Source organism: Octopus bimaculoides, chromosome 3 (assembly GCF_001194135.2).
Source record: "Octopus bimaculoides isolate UCB-OBI-ISO-001 chromosome 3, ASM119413v2, whole genome shotgun sequence".
In the NCBI taxonomy this organism is placed as follows: Eukaryota; Metazoa; Mollusca; class Cephalopoda; order Octopoda; family Octopodidae; genus Octopus; species Octopus bimaculoides.
The window spans coordinates 61801064-61808210 of record NC_068983.1 but is presented as its reverse complement, the minus strand read 5'-3'; the positions used below and the strand labels follow the sequence as shown (position 1 = coordinate 61808210).

The window sequence follows — 7147 nt, the reverse complement described above, 5'->3', positions numbered from 1 at the left end:
ACTGAGGTATATTTGGTGGCGATATTGTGGGGAGGAAATGTGTTGTCTGTGGTCCGTTCATCTCTTCCGGATCGAATTTCCTGTTGAGCCAATATAATTTCGATCGCAGCCCGAGCATCTGATTACGTAAATGAGGTTTTGGGAGGCGCAAGTGAAGTTAGATTTGTTCCTGAATATCTGTCCTGGTCTGAAATGGAATTCCGATCCTTCCAACAGATTGGGACATGTTCCGCAATTAGGGCGACGACACTTTACGACTCTTGCGTCCGTTGTTCTAGAGAATAGTTTGGCATTGGTGAGAATTTTCTTCATTGATTTAAGCTATCTGCTGCTCTTAATGATTTTATGGTTACGTAGAATCTTCCCCATGGAGTATTGTAAGATTTTGGTTGATCATATTGAATGCTTGGACTTTCCTCTGTCTCCTGTTTCTGAAGAAGAGCTTTGCTCAAAACGTAACACACCCTTTTTTCCTTCTTTGAGCGTCTCACTAATCCTCTGCACGTACTACGTCCTCACGTTATTGTTTTTCCCTTCTGTTTTTTCTTCGTTATTAGAGCGTAGGCTCGAAACGTAAAAGACTTTCTCACCTTCCCGAGCGTCAAACTAATACACATGCTTGTTGTTTATATACCTTTCTTCGTTTTCTGTTTTGCTGTAAATTTCAAATATATATATATATATTTAGATAGATAGATAGATAGATAGATAGATAGATAGATAGATAGATAGATAGATAGGCGAAGAGTGTCTGTGTGGTAAGAGGTTTGCTTCCCGTTCACATGATTTTGGGTGAGTCTTACTGGGTGGCACCTTAGACAAGTGTCTTACACTATAGCCCCAGGACTACCAGAGTCTTGAGCCTTGGTAGATGGAAATTGAAAGAAGCCCTTCGTGTATATTATACATATATATGTATATATATATATAAACATACATGCATGCATGCACACGCACACACACACACACATAGTCTGTTTGCCAACGTAAAGAAGCAGTCCTGATTTGGAAGGTGTTACTACCTTTTTTAGCCCCAGGAAAACATCTTTTCCAGTTGGCATAACTGCGTCCTTATACCTCGAACAAAGGAGCAAATGTCTCCACCCAGCCTTAAGCGGTACTTGCAGACCAATCGTTTCTGGATGGTACGTGTCTTTTGTGTTTGTAGTTGTCTCTCATCACCACTTGACAACCAGTGTTGGAGTGTTCATGTACCAGTCAATTAGCGGTTCTGCGATAAGAGACCTATTGGATAAGTACTTGATTTAAAATAAATGTACTGGTGTCGATTTATTCGACTATACTCTTCAATGCAATGCCCCAGCATGGCTTGCAGTCCAACGACTGAAACAAGTATGTGTATATATATATATATATATATATATATATATATATATATATATGTATGTATGTATGCATGTATGTACATACACACATACATGCAAACGTTTCTGAGGACTCAGCTCACTTGGCGTCAGTTTTAAATTATTCCTATTTCGTTCTAAATAAAATTTGGTATATCATCAATTTTTATTTTACTTACAATCTTTTCTTGTGTCTAAGAATTTCTGCGTTTGTAAACAATACTCGCGGACATTATTATATTTAGCTCGAGTGAAATTAAATTTCTTACTATCGATTAACGATCGAAACATTTGTATTTGTGCCGTGACTCTGCGCCGTTATTTTACATGACCTTGTTCATAACATTTTACTTTCAATAGACCAACTCACTTCTTTATAAATTAAAACCACGGAGAGGTTGGGGTATCTACAATAGTGAACCGAGTTATGTTCGGTAGATTGGATTACTATTAGCAAAGTTTGTTCATTTGGAGGGTTTTGAAGAGGCAGTGGAAGAAAAAACTACTCTTGTATATTTTTCAGTAAGTATATGTATAACAAGTAGTCATTGTGACCTAACGATTTTATAGGGCACATAATAATGCACTAAATCAGTACACATATGAAATACGCATTTGAGGGAAAAAGAGTGTGAGTTGTCATTCAGTTTCGATGAGTTTTAAGCTCATATTGTCAGAATAATATTTTTAATAGTTGGATGGTTCTTCATTTAGATGTATGTGCCAATATCAAGGTTCCTTAACTTATTAGTGATTACTTTGTAACAGCAAAATGTCCTCCATCTTTCCCAAGTAAACGGAGTTGCTGGCTTCACACAAGACCTGAAATTTTGGTGCGTAAAATTGACTATACTGACCTTCCATTTTGTATCTCTTCTTTACAAAAGTCATAATAACATCATTGCACTCAATTTAGTTAATACGATATAAAGAAAATGTGTTAGAATACTTCCTTCAGCAACTCAGAAAGTTAGATATATGGCATTTTATCACCAAAGGGGATATGCCATTCTTATATTCGAATGGAGTCTGCATATCCAATAACCATTCAGCAAGATTTCTTACAAACGAATTATTCGGATTTATATGAGCAGAAAAATGAGACGTCATGACAATCTATTATGTTTTGCCAAATTAGCATGAACGGAATTAACTTCGATCGGGAATCAAAATCAATTCGCTGTATTCAGTACACAAACACCTTATATATTGTCCTACAGCGCTGACCATTGAGATTTTCTATACAATTCTCGCTTTCATACCAATACCATCCGGTGTTAATGTGTGTAAAATTTTTGTATTATAATAATTTTACAGTTGGCCACTGTTCAAATCAACCATAGACAAATGAAAGTGAATAGAACATAGATTTCTTGCTTGGGCATAAGCCACAGATTTATTACGGAAGAAGGAGAAAAGAATGAGATTTTATGATATACATACCTCCACTCCAACTAACGATAAAATCTGATAATCATATATGGAATGTCATATTGATATCATTTGTGGAAATTAATAGAAAACCTAATTTCTTTGGTTTTACTGAAAAGAAAGAAAAGAAAATAGAAATCTAATATTGAACGTAGTATATACTGGGAATTAATGAATATTATAAATCAAATTTTTTTATTATCGATAAATAGGAATGAATAGACTGTACCGATTACTTTTATAAGTCCTTTGATATTAGTAAGGTTCGTGAGTAGTAAAAATGTGCGAAGGTAGGGAATACAAGGGTAAATCTCAAAATGAAGGAGTAGAGAGGAGAGACAAGTCCGTGTGCTAGACTGATGTAATATACAACTTTATTGTTGCAAAGACTTACGTAGTAGCTGTACAAAAAGCTGGAGTTTTGAGTGTGTTGGTGATTGAGGCTTAATTAATCAGTCAAAGAACTTTTCGTTTGTGTAACGCCTATTGTATTTATGTATATAAATACAACGCCGGCACAGATGTGACAGCTATATATCCAACTGTGGGTCTCATTTGGATTTAGTAGAGTCAGCGGTAGTTTGCAGCTGAACTATTTATGACTGTGAAGATGAAGGCGTGTGAATTGTTAGATGTGACAGGCTATACATACATATATATATAATGTAGAAGAAGGATAGTTCAGGGACGAAAACTGAACTTTGGAGAATGCTAGAATTAATTGTGTGTGAATCAGAAAGGTTCTAATCAGCACACACTACAATAAAGCAAACTAACAAGAAGAATTTGAATGAAACGGATGAGGTTTATAGGCTGGTAGCTTAGCCTGAATATCATTGCGCCAGACATTTTCTTCACCGAATTTATATTTCTCAAGAGTGAGGGATCACTAGTAAATGACAGCACAAGACCCCCAAATAGATTTGCTGTTACGGAATCCGTACTTATTGGTCATTTAGAAGTTGGAAGTATTCAAGATGTTCAGGAAGATGATACTGGAGATGTTTTCCATCACATGGATTTTGGAACTATGAGTGATGGATCTATTTTCAGTAGATTTTGAGCGGATAAGCAGGGGGCATGTTTCCAAAGATCGGGGTAAATTTCAAGAGAAATAGATAAACAGATTGATTGATGGGCACAGATAGAAAAGGTAGGAGGGCGAAGTTGAAGAAGCGCACTTGAGGTGATAGTGGATAGCCACACTGTTTAAGGGTAGTGAAAGAAACACTACCACGTTTTGAGTTCCTGCTTTGTTTGAATTTTTTCTTGTGGCAGCTTTTCAAAAACTGCTCGAGAAATTTATTTGGTGTGTGGATATATTACCTAAACATATTATTGTCATGTTCTGTGGCCATTTTTAGAAGTGTTGGTATTGCTGTTTTGTATAGTGTTTTATTTGTTCCGTGGTTATGAGTTCATGCAAATGTTTGCCAGTTTTCTGTCTTTTCTTATAGTTTATTTTCTTCGCTATTTTCTTAATCGTTTTGATGTTAAGTTTTATTTCTGTGATGAGTGCTAAATAAATCTGCCCATAAAACATAGTTAAATGTCAAAGATAAGGTAATGCGTATTAATTCTGTAGCTGTTCCAATATTGTAATTATAATACTGTCAATTGAAAACTTGGAGATTTAGTAAGAGCAGACAGAAGATTGAGGAAAATAATTACTATAATTAGAATACATCAGCAACAAACTGACGAAATATATATATTTATTACGAACATAAGGAGATAATGGCACTCTACAACTAGAAATCTATTAAAACATATCTCCTGTTGGATTGTAAATATGTTTATTAAAGCAAAGATAAACTAATACAAATACAAACAAAATAACTGTTTTCTACTTTCAAGGAATCCTGCAAATATTAAATTACAAGGCTGAGGTAAACAATTATCAGAAAATGGAGAAAAAAATAAACAGTATAGATTATTTGAAGAAAAGCTAAAACCTCCCCACTACAAAACAAAACAAAACGAAAACAAAAACAAAACAGAACTGGAAAACAGAACAAAAACTAAATCGGCAGAGGACGCTGATAAGACTGTTATTCTAGTTAATACCACCATTTGGCACCTGATTGCTTTTAGCAAGCTTTTGGTCCAAGCAATTTATGTAAGGATAAGTTGGCCTACTGTAACAGTGGTTCTTACTGCAACATCACTGATTCGTAGGTGCCTTCTATTTTATTTATTAACCCCTACCAACCAACTTGTTCTGTACAGCTTCCACTCGATCCATTTATGGGTGAGATGGGCCACTTTTCTCGAGTCTTTTTTTTTCCAGTCTTTTACTTCATGGAAGTCTGGACAAAACCAAAATTTAAATACTTATTTGTTCCGAGTTATAATCCTACAAGCTTTTCTTCATTAAAATGCACTACAATAAAACTTGATATACTTCTACTATGAAATAACTACTTCAAAATCCAATGCATCTATTGGGTTGGCCGGGAAGTTCGTGCCGATTTATAGTAGCTTACCTTTCGACTTATTTTAGAACATGGTTGAGTTCATAAAATAGGATTTGACTACACTTTCATTTAGAGCACAATTTAATCTATCTTTTCGTGGAAGAACGTTTATGTTCCTATAGCCTGTGTTAATTCTGTAACCCTTTAAAATGGAAGATAAGAAAGTTCATTTTCGGCACTTGATGCTTTTCTTTTTCCGTAAAGAGAAAAATGCCTCACAAGCAACCAAAGAAATATGCGCAGTTTACGGTGATGTTTCTCTATCCGAAAGAACTGTACGGAAGTGGTTTGCAAGGTTCCGAGCTGGAGATTGTAGCCTTATTGATAAAGAGCGACCAGTTTAGTTTCAGTGATTTCTCTTGTTGGCTAGTATATACAGCTGGCACTCCGTCGGTTACGACAACAAGGGTTCCAGTTGAAATTAACGTGCAAGTGGCTGAGCACTCCACAGACACACGTACTTTTAGCGTAGTTCTCAGAGAGATTCAGCGTAACACAGAATATGACAAAGCTGGCCCTTTGAAACAGAGGTACTACTCATTTTCCCCAGCTGAGTGGATATATAAAAAGATACATAAAACAGTAGAAAATGATTTAAGGGAAATTTGGCTGCTATTCTTTCGGAGCAAGCTACCAGGTAGTTTTTCTATTCTTTCTTCGTATATACATATATACATAAGATATTAGGGTCCGAATTAAGAAAAAAATCGCGTCTATTTCTAGCAGGAAGAGGTCTGTCTTGTCGCATATACGCATATTCGAGAATATGTGATTTGAGGGAGATTTGGTTGCCATTTTTAGCAGTTCGAGATATTCTGAAGCTATTATGATTTTGATACCCTTCCATTTTAATCACAACATATATAACGCGTTGTCAACAGATGAAGGACTGAGGCGTTATATATGCTCATTTTGCAACAATTTAATCTCTGTATTTTCTAGTCTAAAAATATTCTCTTAGAAAGAATCAACATTACTGTCATCAGAATTAATGTTAATTCTATAACCTAAAATATAGTCTGCAGTTTCTTTTCCAATGGACAGAGTCCAGAAATATAATAAGTCTGCATTGTGAAATGATATTAAAATTACAGTGCATTGGCCAACTCTTATGATTATCGGAAAAACAGGACACGGAATATTTATATTAGATTTCTGGCAATATATTGTCATTTGTCCATTTCTTTCCTGTCTTTTCAATAATGTAGGCAATGAAATGGCAAAGTTTCGTTCAATAAATGAAGAAGAAAATTTGATGGTTCACTTAAATTACTGAGTTTTATAAAAGAAAGATCGACTTAGAGTCTAGGTTTCGAGATCTTCTCTAGAAAGTTATAAATGTTACCAAATAACATTTTTCTTCGTCTATGAATTTAGTTCATTGTAAGAAAATACTGTTATGAGCAACACATATTTGCCGTTAACGAATAGTATAAAAATGTCTATTATTATCATTATTATTATTATTATTATTATTATTATTATTATTATTATTATTATTATTATTATTGTTCAGTAGTTTTATTTCTATAGCGTGCTTTCACTTCATACCGAGCGCAGCTCTGTGTGCCTTGGGTATGTGCTGTGGTTTGCTGTGATGCTCTTATGGTTACTGTATTGAAAATGTTTTGCGTAGGTTGTGTGCAGTGCCCAGTAGTGCAATTTTCTGTATGTTATACGTATTTGTAAATCCTGGTGTTTTTGTTATGTATTTGTCTGAATATTTTTTTATTGTACCTAAGGCACCTACTATGATAGGAATTGCTTCTGTTTTTAGATTACACATTCGAGCTACCTCTATTTCCAGGTCTTTGTATTTTGATAGTTTCTCCATCTCTTTTAGGGAAACGTTATCATCTGCTGGTATTGATACAT

The 7147-nt window shown here is 34.8% G+C and overlaps 1 long non-coding RNA gene across 1 annotated transcript in view; it reads right to left on the bottom strand.

Moving 5' to 3' along the window:
- Positions 1-2907, bottom strand: part of LOC128247410 (uncharacterized) — a 7547-nt gene extending 4640 nt beyond the window's left edge. The window contains exon 1 of the long non-coding RNA XR_008263791.1: positions 2808-2907. This is a non-coding gene — a long non-coding RNA (uncharacterized LOC128247410). The remainder of the gene's footprint in view (positions 1-2807) is intronic.
- Between the last annotated feature and the right edge of the window lie 4240 nt (positions 2908-7147).